This window comes from Phalacrocorax aristotelis, chromosome 6 (assembly GCF_949628215.1).
Source record: "Phalacrocorax aristotelis chromosome 6, bGulAri2.1, whole genome shotgun sequence".
Taxonomy (NCBI): domain Eukaryota; kingdom Metazoa; phylum Chordata; class Aves; order Suliformes; family Phalacrocoracidae; genus Phalacrocorax; species Phalacrocorax aristotelis.
Window position 1 is genome coordinate 59,897,049 of NC_134281.1, and position 24,118 is coordinate 59,921,166.

General features: G+C 50.8%; 1 long non-coding RNA gene across 1 annotated transcript in view; it reads right to left on the reverse strand.

Annotated features, from left to right (window-relative positions):
- LOC142059391 (uncharacterized) overlaps window positions 1-10,940 on the reverse strand; it is a 43,933-nt gene extending 32,993 nt beyond the window's left edge. The window contains exon 1 of the long non-coding RNA XR_012661315.1: window positions 10,620-10,940. This is a non-coding gene — a long non-coding RNA (uncharacterized LOC142059391). The remainder of the gene's footprint in view (window positions 1-10,619) is intronic.
- Window positions 10,941-24,118: the final 13,178 nt, after the last annotated feature.

Genomic DNA, 24,118 nt, shown 5'->3' on the forward strand with positions numbered 1-24,118 from the left:
AATTTATATGTGGTCTGACAAATAAAATAGGCAGAGGTTTAATAAAAATCACACCAGGAAATGAAAGGTTATGCCTTCCCTTTGAAACAAAATAAGCAGCTCTAAAAAGGCAGGTTGGATATTTTTTATCACTTCTCTGTAAACATTTCACCGGACAGGATAAAGCATGTTCTCACGGTATATCACTGAATCAAAGTATTTAGTGAATTAAAAAAAAAAAGGCACGTATTTTATGAACTCAGTGAAAGAGAGCCCAAACTCAACTGCAGGGCAGAGCCTGAGCAGGGAGGGTTCCGTTTGTGCCCTGCAGGTCCCAGCCCGAGACTCCTGAAGGCCATCTGTCTACCCAGGCAAAACCGACTCGACTGGGATCCCCTTTAACAGAGCACGTGCTTCAACCCCGCCAGAATCAGCAGAGCGTCCCGTGCCCGAAGAGCGGCGCGTCTCAGCAGCCAGGCTGGGCCGGGAGGGCTTGGGGACCCACACAGGCGCCCCAGGGCCCAGCAGGTGCACAGGGCTGTGCGTTACCTGGGACCGTGCAGCCCGCCAAAGGCCTGTACCCATGGGGCCATGCCTGCAGAGCCCACCCAGCACCCACAATTACCCCCGCAGCCACTTGTTTCCAACCTGAATTTGCCATGGCAATGGCACTCACAGTCACCGCGATGCTGGCCTTAAAAAGCTGGTCAAGATTTCACGAGAACTGCGCTACACCGCCTCTCTGAAGATTTTTTTCTGTTCTGTGGTTGGCGTGGAAGTAAAGGACAGAGAGAGCAGAGCTATCCCGAGCTCTGCCCCCGACGTGGCTCAGCGCTCGCGGGGCGGGCGGGCTGCTGGCGGCAGCACGAGGCTGCCCTCGGTCAGTGCTGCCGGTCACAGCGGCGGAGGGCGGGCGCCGGCACGGCCACCGCCTGCCAGACACCCCTGCCGGTGCTGGGGCTGCAATCGGCCTCCTCTTTTAGGGGCGCGTTGGTTTGTCACAATTGTCTGAAAATTGACACCGTTAAGAGGAACCCTTAGATTGTAGGGCAGGGCCATGCCCATATCTGCTCATGATAACGCTGGTCCTACCCAGCTCCCAAATCTCAGCCTACTTTTAGATGCATAAAGCTAGATTTAGGGGTCTGATTTTAGGCCCCTTTTTCTTAAAACTTGGTCTAACTGTGCAGTACCAGGCCACAGTGAGGCTGTCTTTTCTGCCCTGTAGCAGATTCTCCACCATCTCGGAGAATCCCAAGACACCAGCCGATTCCCTAGCTCTCCTGGCAGCCTCTGCCAGGCTCCTGCTCTTACACCACTGTCCTACTCCGTGGCATTGTAGTGGGCTACTACGGAAAAGATAAGCCAAGGTGAAGCTCAAGCATACAAAAATTAGTGTGGCATAGGGGGAGTGGAGCCAAAGCAGGGAGCAAGCCAAAGAGAAAGACACTAAAACCAACAGGCGTTTTGACTTACAAGGGGAAGAAGGGAAACCAAATGAATCAGTGCTGCTAGAGGAGGCGGTCTGGACCTACTCTGGTCCTAAAGCAAGAGAGTGGAAACAGGCATTTAAGAGCAGTTCCTTTATACAAGACGTAATGCATATGCTCATCAAACTACCAAAGGAGGCAATAAACCTGCATCTTAGAGAATGGTCCAAAAGGGGTCAGATCGGCGCTTTAAAAAGATATTCAAGGAAGCGGCAGTATACAGGGATGCGTGGTCGCAGCTCACATGCCCCACGCTATTGTCATGTTTTCCCTCCCCAATCCAGCCTGCTCAGCTTGATTACTTACATTTTGTATAACTTATAGCCATAGTCTAAAAAGAGTCGGCCAATTTCCACTCAATTTATAATTTAGTGAGCAGAGGAGCTTGATTCTTCTCATTTACATAAAACATACATAAAACTGAAAACAAAATAGCTTTAGAGCATATGGGCAAAGTACACCAGAGCCACAGAGGAAAGGAGGAGTAAAAAAAGGACACAGAGCAAAAGCACTGTCTGGATTGTGCTTTGCTAAGGGGTTTTGAATGCCTCATTTATGCTAAACATCTCCTAGACAAGCGGGTTTTCATTGTATGTGTTGGTGCTGCTCCTCAGCCTCATCAGCCACACGTCTCTACCTAACCAACATCGTAATGCTGGATGGGACTTTTTTACTGCTCCTTTTTTTTTATCTACCTAAAGAAGAAATATAGTTGAAAACCTTCTGCAATGACATGGCAAGAAGGCATCGGTGTGTGTCAAGCTAGTTCCGCCTTCCTCCCACTTCCTCTTGGACATCTCCTTTTCTCATGAAGAAAGGCAGGGAGCCCTCACCCTGTGGGCAAGCCCAGGTCAGCGTGCTGCTTCCCTGACGCTATTCCAGAAGCCCTTGGCCAAGGCCCTCAGAGACACGGTGTGAATTTGGGGTGTCCTGTGCAGGGGCAGGAGCTGGGCTCGATGGTCCTTGTGGGCCCCTTCCAGGACGTTCCATGATTCAATGATTCCCAGGTAGCAGCAATGGGGGCTGCGCTCTTGCAACCATTTCGCCTGCATTCCTCCTCCTCCGTGACTGCCGGGTCCTGGCAGAGCCATCGAAGGCATTCTCTGAGAGGAGACACCACCTGCCAAGTGCCAAAGCTGATATTCGTGGCGTGGTAGGCTCCAAATCGTGCCTCTCTTCCCTGTTTGCCTGAGGAGTCATCCTGGGTGCTAACAATAGACTCCAGGGAGGCTGGTGGAGCTCAGGCTGCCTCACCAACTTCTGTCTGAATTCAGTCGTTTCCAGTGAGCAATATATAAATAGATGCCGCCTCATTATTGATGTATATTGTGCGAAGGGTTTAGCCGGGGATGAAGCTTGCCTGCTTTCCTTTTATGGATGAAAAGCGGGATCCCAGAGCCTTTATGTGAGATCCCTCCACATGTCAATCAAACCACACGAAGACGAAGATTTTGTGCTCTCAGGCCCTTGTTAAACGGCAGCTGTGCAGCCATGGGAAACGGCCATGGGAAGGAAACTCAGCTCCGTGTGTGCGTATAGGCCCATTTACACACGCGCACACCAAACCCAAACCAAAACAGAACACTAATGGTCTCAAGTACGGTTTTTCTACTCCTCTTCAAGTCCCAAGACCAGGCTGTAGTCTCGGCTACTCTGACACAAGTCTTGTTTGATGTTGTTATAAACCGCTGATTTACACTAATGGAAGGGTTTGCCTCGGATTCAAAAAGCAAACCTTAGCGGCCGGCCCAAGCCTCTCGGCCCGTCACTCTGGGTGCTGTAGCGCATTGATACTCGCCAGCTAGATTTGGTCGTGAACTCCAGCCAAGGCAAGCTATCGATATTTCAGAAAGCCATTCCTCACACTTCTGAGCAGCAAACGGCCCATCACTAAGAAGGCCAAACCCTTGTCAGCGCGAGCTGACTTCTATGAAATGAAATACTGACCTTACTGCTAGCTCCAGAGTTAATCTCAGAAGAGAGATTCTATTAGAGAAAGCAGAGCTATTGTTCTGAGCTCCTCTACGGACCACGTATTTAAGTTTTGCATCCAAGGAATGTGGAATACTTTAAATAGAGTGGCATTTGGTAAAAATTAAAACATAAAATCTCCAGCTAAGTGTTTTGTGGGGTTTTTTTTTTTGTGTTGGTTTGCTTTCCTTGGCTTTCACATCACACCCATTCAGCCTCCTTTCCCTTGCTGGAGTTTTTCCTCCCTCTGTACCAGGGAGGCTGGAGCAGAGCGAGCAGCACTGACTCACTGCAGATCCAGCAAATGAAAATTAAACATGGTTATTTTCATCTCTAACCAAGGGTCTGGGCTGGTCCTGCCTTCTTCACTGGTAAGAATTTACGTACACAGAAGTGACGAGCACCTAAACCAGGAGAGCAAAAGGGCGTGGGTTTGTGTCTTGCTTCCTAGCGCAGGACTTGCAGACCCTGTTTTCACCAAGGGGCTCTATGAATGGCTGAAGGCAAACGGCTTTATGTCATCGCGCGTACGACAGCCACACGGTGCCTTAGCACAACGAAGGCCGGTACGACATGCGCAGTCGAAAAGAAAAGGATTGCACTGAAACCTTGAAAGTAATTCTGTTGTTGTCCTCTGCGTAACTCAGACCCCTGGCAAACACGCGGGGCAAAAGGGCTTCTTCCCAAAAATGGAAAAAATCACCACCTCTTAAACTGAAGTCTGAGGTTTCCACGGCTCTTCTCTATAGTGCAAGACATCCAGAAAAAAAATAGGGAATTAAATGATCCTGACATTTCTAAAGTAAAACATATTGAGAAAGAAAAACCCTTCCATCCCCTCAAACCTTTTGCATGTATCATAAAGAGGAAGGGGCACAGCCAGGCAGTGGAGGAAAGAAGGTAGGGGAACAAGAAGCAATTTTTCCCTGTAGTGGTCATTTTCAACAACCAGAGCATCAAGACTGTAATAGCTGTTGCTCCAGTAAACCAGCAGGCATTGAACTGTATAATTTTGAATTGCAGAAGAATGTTTTTGGCAATTTGATGAAGAGGTAATAATGCTCTGCGTTTTCTTGAAGCCACCAGGTAAGTTATCTCCTGAAGAACGATTGTTAAAGGATGAGTCTCCAGATGGTGTGAAGCATTAATGCACCAAGCCTCCCTGCTCTTATTATTTACCACCTAACTTAAAAAAATAAAATAAAGCAGGAATTACAGTAAGGCCTTTTTATTTGAATTTTCTACCAACTTCTTGTTAGGAGAACATGAATACTGGCAAAGCTATTCCTATCAGATAGTCTAAAAGAAGTCATATGAAATCTACATTATCTATGTAAATGGCTCTGTTAGATGCAGTGAGATGGTTCTTTTTTTGGCAACAGGCTGCACAATCAAATGCTGTACAGTTCTGGTTCAGAATGTCCCTCTTTCTCCAATTAGAGAAGACCAATCCCATGGCGATCACTTTGCCATTGATTTTCAGTGATTTAAAAGGTAGGCTTGACCTATGAACGTTAATAAACTTTGTGATATTGTCCTGACTTAGTAAGAGAACTGCTAATGTTCCAAACAAGGTTGTGAATCAGCAATTCTTAATATTACAAAAAAGTCAGCTACATTTTCCTACATTTCACGCCTAATGTAATAGGGTGAAAGGGGCGTGCCTGACACATGACGCAGCCGAACTGATACAGGACAATACTGTGGTGGCAACTGACCTTGAAAGACAGCAAAGATTTAAGGTTGGCTTAAGCTGCAGTACTCGGCGAGAGTAGCTTGGAAAGTTTAAGTAGCCTCGTATGGGCCTACCCCTTTCTTTCTAGTGGTATAAAGTATCGGGGAGTTCTCAGAGCCGTTGCAGCGCCGTGGAGGTGTGTTGCAGAAGTCAGAGGCCAGAAGGCCTCCCCAGGTGGCTCTCCAGCCCTCGCCGGGTGACCGCTGCCCACGGTGTCTTGGCCAAGCTAATTTTATACCTCCCAGGCAAGGCCTTTCCGGCCTGGAGATTGCTCCGTTACTTTATATCATCCCCGCTGGCTAGAGAGGTATTGGGTTCACTGAAAGGAAACGTTCCTTGATAGCCTCGCTGCGTTTTCTCCCTCCATAGCTCCTAGGTCTATTTGCACACACCAGGCTGCATCGTTTTCCTGAAGACAGGAGAAATTCTGGCCCCACTGAAATCAATGGAAAATTCCCACTGGCTTCTGTGGGAGAACGATTTCAAAACCAGGATACTAATTTCATTTATCTATATGGGCTTTATTATATAATTTCGGCTAGGTATGATTATTCATATATATTCATATATATATAAAAAGCCCTCCTTTCAGCTATGTATTTAGGGCTCTTGTTTTCCCCATCGATCAACCCCTCTAGTTTCTGGAACATTTCACCTAAATTTCTGTTGGCTGCTTTTAACTAGCTACTATTTTCCCAGAAAGCAAGCTACCCAATGCGTGTGATCTTCCAGCCCCGGTTTCCACGCTTCTGGCGCATTCGCCCCACGCCACGCTGCGATACCTCCTTGCCTGCCGCCCCTGGTGCCTCTCCTCCCGCCTGCCCTCCGGCCCTGCGAGCCGTAGCACATCTACCCTCTGCCATCACCTCCAGGCCTCTTCTCTTTTACCTTCCCTTAACACCCTCTCTGTCCTGCCTTGTCAGACTCTTTCCATCACTTCCATGAATTCTTGGCTTGGGTTTTCCCTTGGACACTTCTTATTTTTGGCCTGTCATTTAAATGTCTTTTGAGTCATTGTTATTATCGGGACAACATTCTTAAACAGCTCTATGCAATGCAGGTATGTGATAATCAAGTCCTTTGATTTTTGAGCAATTTGCTTACGAAATGATAGCAATAAAAGGCATGCAAGCATCATGGGCGTTAGCCCGGGAAACGTCTCCACCATTAAAGCTTTCAGGAGACAGATGCTGAATCTGGTAAAAAATTATGATTAATAATAATGAGTGTTACAATTTACCTTTAGGACACTAAATGGTGAGGTGTCATAGCAGCTAAGGGTAATACCTGAGGGGGGTTGAGATTTCTGGAAAAAAGAGTAATCTTTTAAAAGGAAGAGAAGAAAAAGCCTTTTGTGTGTGTAAAGACACTATTTATTAAAAAAAAAAAAAAGCAGCATGAAAATCCAGTTGTGTACATTACTTCTAGTGTGATGTAAAAACCCAGAGAAAAAAATCCAGTTAGCTTATTCTTACAGCTGCAAAGTATGTGTATAGCTGTGTGGCTGCGTAGATATTACTGGTTTCAGTTTCCTAACGAAAACCCTACGAACACTAGAAGCCACCTAAACTGACACAAAAGGCAATAACCTGTTATAGGAAGAAATCTTACGCTCCCCTTAAAATCAGATGTAGTCTTAAAAGTGGAAAGCAAGCAGAACCGATCCCAAGGAAAGGCATCTGCATAACCGTACGTATGTACGTGCACCACTGTGTGCATTTATTTTAGGCAAATTTGCAGGCAGCAAGAGGAATCACACCACCGGTCATAAATACACGCTGCAACGGCACGGCCCCTGCGGAGGTGGGTGGGAGTTGTGCTTCTGTCAGGTCTGGGAGAGTGGGGCTTTTCATGTTATGCTGTGGCCTTCCCTTCAGGGATGTGTGTGTATATATGTGTGTGTATTTAAATATATTCCCTCCCTTCAGAGACATGTATATATAGAGGGGCATGTATATATAGAGGGGCTGTAGGCTTAAATATTTGGGGAAAGAGCACCTGAAATCAAATGGCAGTCCGCATCACGGAATTTAGGGTATTGCTAAGCAGAGCGATGCTTCGTGTTAAAGGCAGACCCAGGCAGGGCTCTTCCCCCGCCTGCACAGGGCAAGAGGCGCCAAACGCACCCTTCCTGCTCCCACTCGTGCCCGTGGCGCTCGGGGGCACAGCCCTTTCGGCAGCCCCCCGCTCTGGGGGCTCGGGGAGGGCCCGAGCAGTCGCCGTCTCCCCGGCACGGAGCAGGGCGGGGAGCAGCCCGCATGGCGGGTGGCTGCGCGGGGGGGGGGCCCTGCAGCACCCTGCTCTGCGCCAGGGCGGCTGCCACCCCAGGGTCCGCTCCTCCGTCCATCGGCTACGCTGCTACGGGGGCCCTGGCGCGACAAAGACTTACCTACGGGAGCAGCCTTCGAGGCTACTCCAGCGGATAAAATTACCCAGAGATATAAATCTTCATAGGATTATGGCCTTTAAAAAAAGGCTAAGTTCCAGGAATTATTTTTGGGCTAATTCTTTATTTAATTTTCTACCAGGGTGCAGATTACAAAAGCAATTTTCGAACAGAAATTTTGTATTCTAAATCAATTAAATATGCGCTCGCCAAAATAGCTGTTAACACACGGTTGGTGCTGCCACAAACCTCATTCTAAAATGTTGTCTTAGAAAATACTCGTACTGGTACAATTAAAGCCCTTTATTTATAAAGTAATTTCTTATTATGTTGCACTGTAGCCTTTTAGTATAATTTTCTCCGTTAATAAAATATCATTAGACTATTAGAGGCGGGGGGGGGGGGTTTTAGACTCATTTTTTAGCACACAGGATCCGCAATTTCTAAAGAGGGGAAAAAAAAAAAAAAAAAGGAAGCGTGGTGTTGTAAAAATCCCTTTCGCTAGGGGTCTAATCTTTCCCGCAGTGAAATCAATTGGGGCTTTGCTATTGCATTGAATGGTAGGATTTGGCCCCAAATATTTTGGATTTAACACGAGCAACCTCACTCCCCTGAGCAGTCCCGTGGAAGCTACGTGCATTCCCAGGATCGGGCCCGGGAGCAGTATAAATAGGCTCTTCTTAGAGATCTGCTGTTCAGAAATGACTGCTTCTGTCCGTCGCTATACATATGTGACAGAGCCCAGGAACTGCTAATGAACAGGGAGAGCCGCTCCGAGCTCGTGCTATTGGGAAACATCATTCTAAGAGCACTTACGCTATTGAGCCTTTACGCAATATTTATAATTATTTTGGTGAGCACATCCAGTATTTCTCCAATCGGACCTTACACTTTCACTCGTTTAACCCACATATCATAGCAATTCCCAAAAGATATTAGAGAAAAGATATCTACAATCATCAAAAATGTTAATTTTGACAATGACAAAGAGTACGTGCATTAAAAATGCAGCAGCCCTGTCGTTAAGGCATTATTCAGCAAAACCAGCTCATCATGCTAAACAGAAAGCAACTAGGAGAAACCAGGTATAAAGATGCTAAGCTTGTATTTCTGGGTACCAGTCCAATCCGTCCTGCACGAGATACTCAACCGAGCAAAGAGCAAACAAAACCGCATCCTTTATGTGATGAAACGGGAACTCCTGATAATACTCTAAGTCATGACTCAAGGGAAAAACGTCAACTAAAAGCTCAGATCAGAGGAAGGTTTGTAATACAAACCTGGATGTTTAAACCAGTGTTTCCGTCGCTGCTCCTGCAGCTCTCGTGCATGTGGCTCTGTTACTGTGCTGAACTGACTATGATTTAGCAGCCGATCGTGTCTTTTTAAAGCATAATTTAACGTTATTTCTGAGGCTGTTGAACATACTAAACTACAAGAAAAAAAAATCTGCTTTCAAGTGGTATTAGAGAAACACGAAGATCAGAGTGCTAGCATCAAAGATGTGTCTAAAGAATAACAGATCCACACGTCTGTGTAACAACGAGCGCTCCGCTCGCTACCGAGAGCAACTGAGTAAGATTCCTTTGGCAGTTGTTGGAAATAATTAAGCAGAACATAGATGGCCTTTCAATCGCTAAGCAAGAGACAGAGAGAAAGACGTTCTCCATCATCCCACCTCTCACTCACAGCCTAACAATCACCCCGTGTCTGGCTCGTCCATGTTAAAAATCGCTCTTAGCCTCATCATAGCTGAGCTTGGGGAAGGATCCATTCAAAAAGGCTATCTCATCACAGCGCTCGTGGTCTTGCTTTAAAATGGCTTCTGATCTAATTCACTTAAGGCTGAAACCTGGTCTCACAATTGCGGCTACGTGGCGACAAGACCTGGGATCGTCTGAGCGTGCGGCGAGGTCTCGAACAGGGAAACGTAGGGCTGATCACACCCTGCTCCTTGTCTCTGCCAGTCTTGGAGGCAGAGGAGCAGGGGAAAAAAAGACTGGAAGTACAAATGCTGTGCCCAGATTTTCCAAAGCACAGCATCTGAAAGGCTAGCCAGGCTTTTAACCAAAGCCCATGCCGGGATTAGAGAGATGCGTGGATGCACCTCTTCTGTGTTAAAGAGATGGGGCATGGCTTGGCCGGTAATGGGAATCGACACTCCCCAGGTTGTGCCTCCCACCTGCCCAGCTGCAAGAAGCATTTGGGGGGTCCTGAGCTCTTTGGGAAGGGGAAAGAAGCCACTGCCTGAGCTCCAAGGGGGGAAGCAACCCCTGGGCCCTGGCCCTGAACGTGTGTCCCAACCTAGGGCCTCGGGTGCTGACGAGCTCTGCTGCTTCCCGACCTGCCAAGCTGGGGCTGGTGTGAAGGCGGGTTCTTAGTCCTGCCCTCACCAGATTGGCACTGCGGGGTGAGGCCAAGGGGGCAAAGGGGGGGGGCGTCACCCCCCGGGAGCAATCGGCCACAACCCGCTCCCCTGTCACGGCCACGGACCCCTCGGCAGCCAGGGAAGGGGGGCTTCCCGGGGGGGGGGGGGGTGTCGCTGCCGTGCGGGGTGCCCCTTGCCTCGCTAGCACGGGTGCTCGGCACCCCCTCGCCCGCGGGCAGCCCCCCCCAGCCCCGCACCACCCAGAGGGGGGGCATCCCGGGGGTCCTGCGAGCAAGCCCGGTGTCCCGGGAGTGGGGGGGACCCCCCGAGCAGGCGGGGCCAGTGTCCCGTCCCCCCCCCATCCCCGCCAGAGAGGGACGAGGGGCCGCGGGGTGGCACCCCACCGAGGCGCACCCCGCATCTCCCCCGCTCCCTCCCTTGCCCGCAGCCCCTCGCAGGGCCGGGACCACCCGCGGCGCGTTCCCGCGAGGCTCAGCAAGCCTTCCCGCCCCCCCCAAGCCTTATGCTCGCTCACACAGACACACACACACACACGAGTGGGCACCCCCCCACCCCCCCAGCCCCCCTCCCCTCCGCAGGGGCCGGGTCGTCCGAGCTCCCCCCGCCCGGGCAGAGACACAGACAGAGCGAAACATTGCAAAGCGTAGGAAAAGATGGAAAAGGTGCTACCTTGGCAACTAGAGGAGGTTGGGAGCCAGCTGGTGGGCTGGGGGCGGTCGCGCTGCCTGCCTGCCTGCCTGCCCGCCGCCGGTACTCTCCTCGACTACGCGTATTCTTAAGCAATAACAACGTAATCCGTATTATCCACCCAAGAATACCCGTCACCGAAGAGAGTCAGAAAGCTGCTGTTGCTGCTGGTGCTGCTGCTGGTGGTGGTGGAAGTGCTGCAGCGGGACAATAAATCCATAACTATAATTCCCCTCTAGAAGAAGGAGAATCCACAAGGGTTGCCGAGTGAGCTCGTCCCATATCCAATGGAGGCAGAACCTTCCCATCCTGCGGAGGCAAAGGAGAGGAGCAGGAGATTAATACACACGCGTACAGTCCCTCCGCTCTCCTGCTGCCTTACTGGAGCGGGCAAGGTCTTGCAGGCGAGGTGAAAGGGAATAAATCAAAGTAAGGTTTGAGTTTACCTGGCGATTGCCTGCTTTCTTCCTCTGTGCTTCTCTGGCATCCTATTCCCTAGCTGTATGCTCCAGCAATTCTCTCTGGGAGCTTGCAAGAGATGTCACACGCAGCAACAGATTCCTGTAAAAGAGATGCACGGTTAAGCACACAAATACTACAAATCTGTTTGCATAGGTGGGCTTGGGAGAGCTCCGATAAAGCGGCAGCCACGCCTGAGAGACTTTTCATCTGGGCTTTGGAAGCGCATTTTACAAGTCCTGACTCACACTGACTCGATGTGCTACCGAGAGGAGGGAGGGCGGAAAGGAAAGCGATGAAGAGAAAGAAAATCAAAGGAAGAGATAGCAAAGGCTCCGAGCTCAGCAGAGGCACTCCTCTGCCAGGCCTCCCTAGTGCCATCAAAATCTAAGGCGAAAAAAGCCTTCAAAGTACATATTCAGCCCGCACTTGGCTCCCCCGCGTGTGCCCGACCGGCGGAGCCCGGCGGCTGCCAGGCGCCGAGCCGAGCCTAGCGGAGCCGAGCCTAGCGGAGCCGAGCCTAGCCGAGCCGGGCGGGGGCGGCGGCGGCTCCCGCACACCTCCGCACCCACACCTGCCGCCTCCCTGCAAGTGTTTGCAAAGGGGCGAACCGGGCGGGGGGGGGGGGGAGGGCGGGAAATCATCATCATCACCACCATCATCATCATCATCATAATAAAAGAAGTTATTTCCAAATGGCGCCCGCGGCTCTGCCTGTCACCCGGAGCGGTTCCTTATCAGCAACGCTCGTACTTGGGGGAGGCGGGAGGGGGGGAGCTTTGTCTGATGATCCGCCGCGGCGATAATAAACCTTTATTGTTCGCCAACTAAATAGAAAGGATCTCTGCAACGTCATGGCACGGCACACTTCGCCCGGCGACGAGGAACTTCTCCGGGTTATTTTCTTCCCCCCCCAACCCCCCGGCTCCTGATGCTGAGGACAGCCCGTGTGTGAGTGACAGGGCGGGGAGGGGGGGGGGGGCGGCACCGCACGGCCAAACCCCGCACATCGCAGGGGCCCCCGCACTTCCCCAGCCGGCAGCGATTCTGCAGCACGCACGGCTCGCCTTATCCGCGGCACCCGGTGACTGACCGCCTTGGTGATTAGATTCCGACTGAAATTAATACAAGATGCTTGTTTTTATCCCTACAGATTCCTTCCTTAAGCCCTTGCCTTCCTTGACGTATTACCGCCACGCTTCCTAGGAAAACATACGAGAAGACGGCATTTGTTTTCTAAGACAGACCCTTGTCTGAATTACGGGAGAAAAAAAAAAAAACAAAGAGAGAAAGAAAAGAAATTCTTTGATAGCCGCATTGCCTCCAATTTTTAAAACAAATCTTTCCAACTCACTCTCCTCTAATTTAATCTCATTTTTCCCCTGTAATTTCCTATAGTCCTCCAACACCGCAAGCTTTTCAGTCGCATTTTAAATGGCAGATAGAAAGTAAATAACAAACACCGTAATTTTTTCCCCCTCCCGCTGCGCAATTGAAGGCTGTAACCCCATTAGCTGTCGTTGGAACTCAGATAACCGATGCGGTGGGTTTCCTTCAACTTGGAACAAAAGCCCTTTGGAAAAAAAAAAAAAAAAAAAAGTAAAAAAAAAGCACCGAATCGTGGCGAAAGCAAGACACCTCGGCCGATGTTCTCCGAAATTTGGAGGCGCTCCACAAATGCATCGAGAATGAGGCAGAAATCCAAACTTTGGCGCGGGGGGGGTGGGTGGGTGTTTAAAATATTAAAGGATGCGATTTTCGGGGAAAAGAAAACCCGCGCGGCACCAGCCTTATTCTCGCTCGGTCCTCCTGACACTGCCCTTCCCCTCCCTGAAGAGCATCCCCCCCCCCGCCCCCGCCTCAATTCCCCCGTCAGTACGGCGCCTTCCGAAACTTCCCGGCCCCGCACGGCCCCGCACGGGCCGGTCCTTTCAGCACCGGCGGCTCCGGACAGCGCCGAGCACCGCCCGCCCCCGCCGCGCCGCGCCCCGCGCCCCCTGCCCGCCCCGCGCCCCCCTGCCCGCCCCGGGGTCCCTGCCCGTCCCCTGCCCACCCCGGGGTCCCTGCCCACCCCTTGCCCACCCCGGGACCGCCGCTCCCACCCCCGCCCCCGCCGCCCCGGGGTACCCGGGAGCGAAGCCCCCGCCGCACCGCCCGCCTCGCACCTTCCCCGCCGCATGCGGGAGGTGCCCGCGGCGCCGCGCCTCGCCGTTAAATACCTTTGTTCAACCGGCTCCGGAGAGCCATGTTTATCGGCTCTGCCGCTCCCCCGCCGAAAGAACCCCCGTGCCGGAGCCCCAGCCCGGGCGGGGGGGGCCGGGGAAGGGCCCCGGGGGTCACCTCCACCGTGGCCGGGGAGGGGCGGGGGGGGGGACGACGGGAGGGAGGGGAAGGGATGGAGGGAATTAAACAATTAAGCTATCAGGAGCGGAGCTCTGGAGCGGAGCTCGGGTGTGCCACGAAAAAGCAAATTTCAGAGGGGGGAGTATCGATCCCATCCGTCAATCGAGAGGCGCGATGTCTTTCCGGGCGAGAAATTGTTCGGAATTGGGGGGGGCGGGGGGGGGGGGGTCGCTGGTGAAAAGGGGAGGGGGCGCGGGAGAGGAGGATAAAAAATAAGAAAGAAAGGGAAAAGAAAGAAAGGAGGAAGGAAGAAAATACTCATTCCCGCTCAAAGGCAGCCTCTTTTGAAAAACCGCTGGGCGCTCGCTCCTTTCGCCACCTACCCGAGTAACCACCAGAAATCCACCTCTATTGAAGCGCTTACCCTTTAAATCCAGGTTTCGAGCAGAACTCCAACTGTGTGTAAAACCAGGGAGTCATCTGATGTGCGCTGGGGAACGGGCTCTGGGCAGCAGAAAGCAGCTTTCTCTCCCGGTGCAGGATTACCATGTTAACAAACCCCGGGAAGGGACCCCGGCGCCTCTGGCTGGCCACGTCTCCTTGCTTTCACACATCGGCGGCTGCTCTTGCTTCCCATGTCCCCGGCGATCGGCTCTCAGCTGAATGTGGGCTTCCAGAAAAGGAGTCGGGGGGGAAGAGGAGGGAAAAAAAAAAAAAAATCGCCTAATGCAATCAAATCGATCTGATCTACACCATCTGTCGCCTGCCACTACACACAAGCGTTAAAATAGGAAAACGGGAGACACTGACAGCTCAGGAAGGTTGTTCTGCAGAGTTCATTTTTAGCAGAGCATAATTGGGTATGGACAGCATACAGTTACCAAAGCTGCTGTTAACCATCCAGTAGAGGATCCCAAACATGCTAATGGTGGATTAATTGAGGAAGATCTGACGTGCAAGCTTCATAGTCTCTTATTCATGACTTCCCAACGGGAAAGGACCAATGCCGTGTGGGACTATGGTAACACAGAGTCAAAGAGCTGCTAAGAAAATGGCTCTGTGTTCATAGCACCTCTCTCTGATAACAAACATATGTCGACCAGAACCGTTTAGCAGGATGGGGGAAATGAAATTTTCTTAGCCGAGGTTAGCAATTCCCATCGCTTGCACTTAAAGACAAGTAAAAAAAAAAAAAAAATTGGGCTGCGGGTCTAAGGCGCTTCCCAGCGCCGGTCTCGGGGTGCGCAGCTCGCGAAAGCGGACGGCTCCTGCTCGGGTGGCGGGGCTTAAACCCCAAATCTCTTCCTTCTCACTGGGACCAAAGTGCATCCATAGCAAAGCTCTAAACATGCAGCGCTGCTAATTTCATCAGGAATGACGCAAGGTCGTTTTAATGCCAGGAACCCTTTTGACTTTTTCCAGCGGGAATGGCTTTTGGGCAAGACATTTCCGATCACTGAAATTTGACATAATCTCAGATAAATATGATTTGGGGAGGGGGGGGAGGAAGGGGGCGGCGAGTTGGGAAGAGACGGAGTGTGCATCCAGACCTGCAATCACCCCTGCTGCCAGCACTCCAATTTGCTCGCGTTTTCTAGCCTTTCCTGAATAATGAGGTTATAGAGACGTATATGTAATTATTAAAGCAGTATATGTACACAAGCCGCAGACGTCTACGGCAGCCGCGTCTACACGCACAAACGGGGAGACAAAGTGCGCCCGTCGGGGTGCTCCTTTCTGCTCCCTAACAAATCCATCACCGGCGGGGAGAAAAGCACTGCTACGACAAATGGGTGGCGAATTTTCTCCCCAGCTCCGGGCGAAGGAGCCGGGCCGGGTGGCGGCGGGGGAGAGGGGCCGGGGTCGGGGGTGGCGAGGGAGCGGAGCCCGGGGAGGGGCAGGGGGACCGGGTCTGGGATCGGGGCCAGGCCGAGGCTAGGGGACCAGGACTGGAGGAGGGAGACCAGGGCCGGGGGACCGGAGCCGGGGAACCAGGACCAGAGGAGGGGGACCGGGGCTGAGGGACCGAGGAACCGGAGCCGGGGGAGGACCGGGGGACCGGGGCCAGAGGAAGGGACCGGGGCAGCAGAGCCGGAGGAGGGGGACCGGGGCTGAGGGACCGGGGAACGGGGGAATGGGTCGGGCGGGGGGACCCGGGGGAGCGGGGCCGGAGGAGGGGGACCGGAGCCGGGGACCAGGACCGGAGGAGGAGGACCGGGGCCGGAGGACCCAGGGCTGGGGGGGACCGGGGGAGCGGGGCCGGCCGCTGTCCGCCCTCCCGGTGCTGAACGGCCCGTCCCCGCAGACAATGGCCAGGCACGACGCGCCCATCACCGCCGCGCAGGGCGGCGGGGCGGCTGCCGCCTCCTCCTCCTCCTCCTCCTCCTCCTCCTCTAAAGTCTGCGCGGTCGCCCTGTCAATCGCTACAACAATTAGGAAAGCTCCCGTCCGTTTCCACCTCGCCTATCTGATTAGCAGAGAATAATAACGCTAATAATACGAATCCAAGCGGCTGGATGTAAATGTTCCGGTAAACAATTAGCGTTTAGGGTAATTCTGGAGTTAACTGCATGCCTCTCCTGGAAGTTTGTGTTAATCTCTTTAGAATCAATCTAACAGTTATGAATTAGATTAGCCCCGAAAACGTAGCCTAAAGACAAACCAAACAATTTACCCCATCTTTTGTTTCGATATACATTAATTAAGCGCCGCTGCCTACCCGCCGAGCGTTCCCGGGCTCCGGCCGGTGCCGAGCCCGGAGCCCCGCCGCCTTTGTTACCATTCGCGTCCAACTATTGCCCTCTGCAGGTCAAGTCCCCGCCGCTCCCAGCGTGCGGCAGGCGGCAGCAGCCCCCCCCGCGCCCCCTCCCCGGGCTCCCTTTAGAGGAAAAGATGCAACTTTTTGTTGCTTTGGATTCTTCCCCGCGAGGGCTCGGACGTGTTTCTTTAGGTGGGGTTACGAGGGGAGAGAGCCGGCGCCGGGCAGGGCACGGAGCACTGCTCCTGCTCCCCTCCGTCCCTCTCCCAGCCCCGGCCAGAAGAGCAGAGAACAGCACAAGGCGAGGTGCCGCTCTGAAGACATGTTTTCTTGTCCCTCTATACGATTACGCGAGCCTTCCTAAGGCAAAGCCTGCCCTTTCCCGGGGTTTGCCGAGGAACGGGGCAAGAACCCAGCACCGCGGGGTGGGGGGCGGGGGGGGGCGGCGCTCAGGATCCCGCCCGCCTCCTCCCAGACCGGGTAACTTTTCCCCATGGCACAACTTGAGAGTTTGTTTCTCTCCTTCCCGGTCCCAGGGAAACCTCCCGGGAAGCCGGGCGGATTGCGGGCGGCGGCTGCCCTTCCTCCCTCCCACCGAAAGGATGCTCTCTGCTCCTGCGGGTGCAGCGGGAATTTGGGGTTCCCGGTGCCGCTCCTGCACGCCTCGGCGTCGCTTACACGGCAACGCACCAAATGGTGTCCCAGAGCAAACAGACCCCCCCGCAAACCCCAAATGTTAAAACTATCTAGTTATTGTTAGTTATAAATCAGGACCTTCGGCGCCCAGTAAAAGGTGGCCGCTCCCTTTCTTTTCCCCACCACACCTGAACGGTTTGCACGGACTCGCTTCATTCCCTCTCTCCGCTTTCTACCCGGGGTTAACACTGTTCACACGGGCTCTGGCACCCGCTCCGGAGCCGCCGGGTCGCCCTCCCGCATTTCTGGGATCTCCGCGTTGCGGCGAGACAGGGGGTGGTGGTGGGGGGAGACCCCGCTCCCTTTCGCAGGCTGCCCGGGGAGGGGGAGCCGCCGCGCACCCCGCGCCGCCGCAGAGGCGGACACACGGCGGCCTTTTGTCTCCCGGTAGCCGCCTCCCCGTTCCCCGGCAGCGGCGGGTGGGAAGGGATGCGGGAGGGAGGTGGGAAGGATGCGGGAGGGATGCGAGAGTGGTGTGGGAGGGATGCCGGAGGCCTCCGGTCCCGCACCGCGGAGCTGCGGGAAGGCGCCGGGCCAGCGCCCGGTTGAGGGCGGCGGGGCTCCGGGGCCGTACCGGCCACCCCCTTCCCCCTCCCCGCGGCCCCAGCCCGCCTGCGCGGCGCGGAGCGGTGCGGAGCAGCGGCGCTCCCTGCTGGCCCCGCGCCCTTGGCTCTCCCCTGCCAAGAGCCTGCTGGAGGTGTGAGACGGTGCCTGCAGCCTGGGCTGCTTCCAGATGAGGCTCCTGGTCTCGGAGAAGCGGGGTCACCCAGCCCTTCCCCACGGTAGGGTGGGAGGGGATGTGCCAGCGTCCGCATCCCCGTGTTGCGGCAGCAGGACGGGATGGCGGCCCTCAGAAACGACTGCACTGGGAGACACCAGCAGCAGGCTCTTGGCAGGGTCTGCCCTCCCCAGGGGCTGCACAGATGGGGCACGGGTTCTCCAGCCACGCGTGCTGCCCGGCTACCTGCCCCTCCTCAACAGCGAGCACAAAGAGTTCCACATTCAACACCGCCTTGAGCAGCTTCATCTCTACTCCTTCATTAGCACTCAAGAGCAGGGAAGGATCACCTGGAGAACACCTCAAGTGCTAGGTTGGTGGGATAGTCAGAAGATAAGGGGAGACCTTATCGCTCTCTAAAACTACCTGAAAGGAGGCTGTAGTGAGGTGGGGGTTGGTCACTTCTCCCAAGTTACTGGTGATAGAAAGAGAAGAAGTGGCCTCAAGCTGTGTCAGGGGAGGTTTAGATTGGATATCCCGAAAGAGCAGTCAGGCACTGGCACAGGCTTCCCAGAGAGGTGGGGGAGTCACCGTCCCTGGGGGTGTTCAAAAACCATGTAGACATGACACTTCGGGACACAGCTTAGGAGGCCTGGGGGTGTTGGGTTGGCAGTTGGACTTGGTGATCCTAGAGGTCTTTTCCAACCTTAATGATTCTGTGATTCTATTCTAAGAGACTCTCTGACCGGAGGAGCCTAAAACCCAAAATATACATGATGCAATGTGAGATACTTTGTGCTGGCTACTTCTACCTCCAGAATATCACCAAGACATTGTTGATGTTCTGGCTTTTACCTGGGAATATTGGACATGTGTGGCCTGAGAGATCCTAGCTCTCTGGTTGTCTCTGGCATGACACCCAGTTCATAAACTGATAGAGATCCATCTAAAAAGCACTCACTTTCTCTGGCCCTACTATTCCCCTTGGAAAGCTGTTCCAGAATCTCATAACTTGGCTTCGTAAGATTTCCAGCCTACATTTATTAGGGCCCCGTTTATATCCATTTGTTCAGATGCCAATTTTGTCCTTGAACTTAATTAGTTCTGATATTTACTCCCCTCACAGTGTACTAATATTGCTTCTCATCATTTCTTTTGTTTAAATCAAGCTTTTCGGTCTTGTCTCATAAGATAGAATCTTCATTTCCCTGATTATCCCCATATCCTAGCAACTTATGAAAACTGGGTCGTGACCAACACCCAGAAATTAGAGTTTTCAAAAGGGTTCATTATTCTATCCATTTTCAGTTTGACCAAGACACAAGTAGGGAGAATGATTAGCATAAGGTCAGACAAACCACAATTCTCCTGACTTCAAGTTCTTTCACAATCTATCAGGAACATGAGTTCTGAAAGGCTTGTGGTTTATAACTTGGCATTACATCAATGCACATTTATATACCTATATATCATCTTCTGGAAGGGAAGAACGGCCTTGTAGTTAAGAGGGTACATTAGAAATCTGGAGATTTCGCTTTGGACACCAGGCCTGACATAGGCAACAGAGGTAGCTTTGGCGAGTCCATTAAGGCTTTTGCCACATTTCACCAATTTTAAAATAGGGACAGCAATATTTCTTTCTCACCTCCTTTTTCCTTCCCACATACCCACTTGTGCTCAGACAAAGTGCCTCCTTTCTGGGTGCTCCCGATGCCTGGCACTCTGAAGTCCAAGTGTGCCTGGGACTCTGAGGTTGACAGTTAAACACAACCCCTACTCTTATAAAATCTACTTTAAGGATCTATCCTAAAAGCTAGTAGTCAGTAAGTGCAGTAGGACCTGGAATTCCTGAGATCCACAACCCGTTGATTATGTTAAAAACCTTTTCTGTTACTCAACTAAACCCAGGGGCCAGCAGTAAAGTCAGAGGCATTTAACAGCAAAACTGCATCCTGACTTCTGGTTTTCAAGTCTTTCAAGTTGAAGACCAAGTCAAAGCTTTATAATTATTGCATACTATTTAAATACATGCACAATTTAACACATTTTCTTTGCTGGTTTTCACTTCAAACAGCAATTTTTGACCAGCTAATACAGCACAGAAACTCGACTAAAACTGGAAGCCCTGGCAGCCCCATACCTGGAGCAGTCCTGGTAATAACAAATACTGTCATCGTCCTTCCCCGGCAATCTGAGCGTGGAAGGTTGGGACTGAGTGTGGAAATAGAGAGCACTTTGTTGAGCTGAGGTGAAGCAATGATATTTATGGCAGTAATTATCACAGAGAAAAACTGGAAAAATATGATTACAGCAAATTGTAACTCTCTCAGATATGTTCTTCGTTGTTAGAAATAGCTCAGCTGAGACCGAACCAATATGAACAACAGACTGGGAGTGTCAGACACTGATTCTCTAGAGGCTGATACCATCAGACCCTCTGAGCAGAACAACATCCAACTTCAGCATATTAGAGAGCTGGGTGTCAGCAGCCTGCGCCTCTTCCCAGCCATCCTTCTCATGTGAAAACAACCCAAAAAATGAGAGCTGCTGGGCTCCCCACCGGAAAAGCTGCTCTGAAGCAGGTAGGAGGGGTAACCGCTCTCGGAGCCGGCTCTCCCTATCAGCAGTTGTAGCCAAGAAGTGCTGCTGAGCAGCTGGCAGAAGATACTCGGGTTTCAGAGCACGACTGCATGGCTGCAGTAGGGTGACGCGACCATGCGCGGCACCCATCGCTGCACTGGTGCTGCCTTTCCATTTCGTGCCGTTGCTCCTCTCTTGGCTTCAGCCGCTCTGTTTGTCAAAAGTGTGATGGCTCCAGAGAGCTCCTGCCACGGACTCCCCTCAGCCCATGGGGAGCGAGGGGGAGCCTAGGCAGATGATGGGTTCTGCTGAAGGAACCACAGCAGCCCAAAGCAGAGCATGGGGCCAAAGCTATAATGGGGTGTCAAGTCTCAGGACCTCAAAGGAAATGAAAAGGAACTGTGAGCTCTGCAAGCTCGGGGGTTGTACGGAACCAGAGGCTGTAGCTAAGAACAGCAAGCCTCAAAGAGGCTTGAGCAGCAAGCTCTGCTTGCCCTGTATGCAGGGGGGTCTGACCATGGCTTGTGCGGACAGGTTTTATGCCTTCGTATTTATGCAACGTCTTGGCTTGATGCAAGCCTTCTGCACCAGGGTGAACATTGTCTCTCTGAGTCAATTACATTTGCAGAGGGATTTTCACCACACTTCCATGGCAGAACATTTTACACGCTTCATGCAGCTATCGTCTTGTAACTGCTGTTTAGAAATTTTTAGAAGCAATAACCAATATTGTATAAAAACAAAAATACTGCTTAATAAAGTAGTGAACTGTTCTCATTAAAGTGTACCTACCCCATGGATCAGATGCATCAAAGAACTTCTTCAGGCAGCTTGAGAGCTCTGTAGGTGTTGTTGCTGCTCTCAAACAGTCTGTGAGAAGAATTACAAATGGTATTTACCTTTTAATTAAACAAAACATCTTGCAAATTAAACACATGCTCTTGCACATCGAAATTTAGTTAGCATCCATTTTTATTGTGCATCCTATGGCTCTCTGACAGCCGAGAGAGTGCACAGCCAAATCTGAACACACGTTGCTGGTTCCCTTTTCCCCTATATTTTGGGCATCATGTGTTCGATTTTATCACATCTGAGGGGAAAAAAACATTCTGTAATTGACTGCTAATGCTTCAGCAGATCTCCTGCTTAATATTCTTGTTGCTTAAGAAAACCCCCCAAATATATTAGCGTGTCCTGGCAATGGCAGAGAAGTGGTTTTGGACACTTGTGTGACACACGTCTTATTATCTTACGTAGAAAATTTGACAGTGAATGACAGAACACCTTAGAGAGATTTAAGAAGATGATAAAGGCAACAGCTTTCACATGAATAGAGTCTAGTTCCTAACAGTTACAAGCTTTTTTTACATGCATCCTTGTAATTTGACATTTATAATTCACTGTAGTGCTGAGTCTCTGTCATTTTCTCACTGTCAGGTTCTCTCTACGTGGATGTACGTGTCCTTTCTAATTAGTATATGTATTCGAACATTTAATCTCATCTTTTCTCCACCTTATTATGCAGTTACACATCGATCTGTTCTGTATCAACAAATGCTTTTGGTAAAACATATATAGTTCTACGTGGCTCCTCTCTCTAACCAGGTGCCTATTCTTCTCTTTCTTTGGCTGTAAAACCATTTTTACCTAAACAAAAGCATTATTTCACAATAGATTTAATAATAGGTAAAAATTAAGTATCCTGCAGAGAAACATTAACCCTTGGGATTATATTTTTATATACACACACAGAGTGCATCTTTTATTGTGCAGAGCATCTTCCTCATAGGGAACACCAAAGACCCTTTCGGAGGCATAGATGCCTTTGCAGCACTGATAAACGTTAGACCTATTTTATCCTTGGAGGAACAGTACAGAAACATTGCAGAACTTGCTCGAGGTAAGGTAAGAAAACAGCGAGACAGCTGCAGACAGAGCGAGCCCCGAGGTCCCAGCACCTGACCCGAAGCCCACTGGAGAACACAATCAATATGAAAAGCAAGTTGCATTTGCAGGCCCCGGTTCTGGGGCTGACCTTTCACCGCTCGCTCGTCGTTTCGCATTAGCGGCTGGGGTGGTGCCGTGCCGTCGCCTGATATTCCTGTTTATTAGTTAACTTAGCTGAGATTCCATTCGATTGAAATGAAGGCCTTTCAGTATAGTGTTGAAACAAGCAGTGAGGGACGCACCTTTCAGCAATTGTCATACTGATCATGGAGTCAAATAAAGTATTTTTTCCAAATGTTTTAAATATTATGGCTTCGTGTTTGAAGTAGGAGATATTAAAGTGGTTGCATTGCTTAAAGCACGGAATTAAAAAAAAAAAAAAAGAATAAAGTGGCTGCTATTTGGGTAGTAGAATTAAAACATCCCCTCGACCGGTATTTAAAGGGAACCCTTAGGGATGAATTCAAAGAAAACTTTTTTTGCAGCTTTCAGCTGGGTTGTCGGTCCTTCACTCACCCCGCTCGGTGGAAGAACTGGCATTGTCACAAGCACCTCGCTCTGCGCCGACGGCCTCAGTCCCTGGGAGCACGAGGCAGACCCTGCATTGCCTCCTCTAAACATTTCCCGCTTCAGTCACGGTTTTTTCAATGGGGAAGAAAATCTGCTCAGGCCAACAGCTTTCACAAATATTGATCTTTACTTCTACTGCCCAGATGTGCTTTACACATCAGCAGAAGAGATATTTTGTTTAGGTGCTTTTTTTTTCCTTGGGTCTAACTATTGATCTGCAAAGTTCCACTTGGTTTACACAGGATTAATGCAAGAAATGGAAGAAACCAAGTTTGGTTTTAGAGCTCTCTAGTCTGAGGAACTTTTTCAAGTTACCTTGACGGTGCTGGTTGGAGGTTTACCTTTTTATACTGCTTCAAATATCTTCTAAAATATAGTCGTAGTAACACCTACTTAAGAAATTATTCTGATGAAAAACTGCCCTGGAAAATAACAATAGCATCAAGTGGCATCCAAATGTTCCTAAATACAAAAGGGAAGGCAAGTAACCTATTTATGCATTTTAAAATAAATGAAAATATGATGCATATATTTTCTTAGTCATATTCTCAACATACTTTTAATGTTAATCCTTAGGAACCACAACAGAAATCCCATCTCTCTCTTAATTTCTGGCTTGGGAAAAATTCCTATTCATTCAGTGAGGGTTTTCAGTAAGCAGAAAACGATTGAGGATTTTAGAATACATTGCCTGGGTCAGAGGTGTCTTTGGAAACAAGACAAGTCTGTGAATTTTCAGGATTTTTTTCCATGGCAGCTGATTACGAGTTGGAGTGTTTCCAAACCCAAGAAGAACAATACATTGCCACGGCCATGCTCATGGAAAGCCATGGCACAGCCCCGAGGAAGCGGCCAGAAGGGCTACAGCTTCATTGTCAACGTTTGGGTAGTGTAACGAGTAGGGTAAAAAGCTCTTTCACGAATGTGAAATATAGTTTTTCTTTGAAGATCAGCTTGTTTTTAATTAAGGGTTCATTCTATCCCCAGTCCCCGTCTTGCTGGGTTTTCTGCTTGGTCAGGTGAACTACTGCCACCTCCGAGATCTGGGAGTGTGAATCTCCACTTCCAGCATCCTTGAATGCCGAGTTCTTCCAGCATATAGTAAAAGCCAAGTCAGGCCATGCAACGAAGTTACCTCTCACGTTCTGCTTGACTGCGGAGGATCTGTGCTTTGCCCGAAGGCAGGCAGGCTGCCCCCCGGGGATCAAACAGGCAGGCTTCTCAAGCGGGTGTCTTAGCTTAGGTCTGCAATAAAATGAAGCGTGCTTTGTACTTGTGAACATTTACATACAGTGTACGAGGAGCGCTGCAAGAAAGTTCACTGGTATGAGCATATGTATCATTCTCTTTGATATATATCTTCTATTTTCTGATCCCATTACTTCAGATCAGCTCTAAGTCTTATATCTA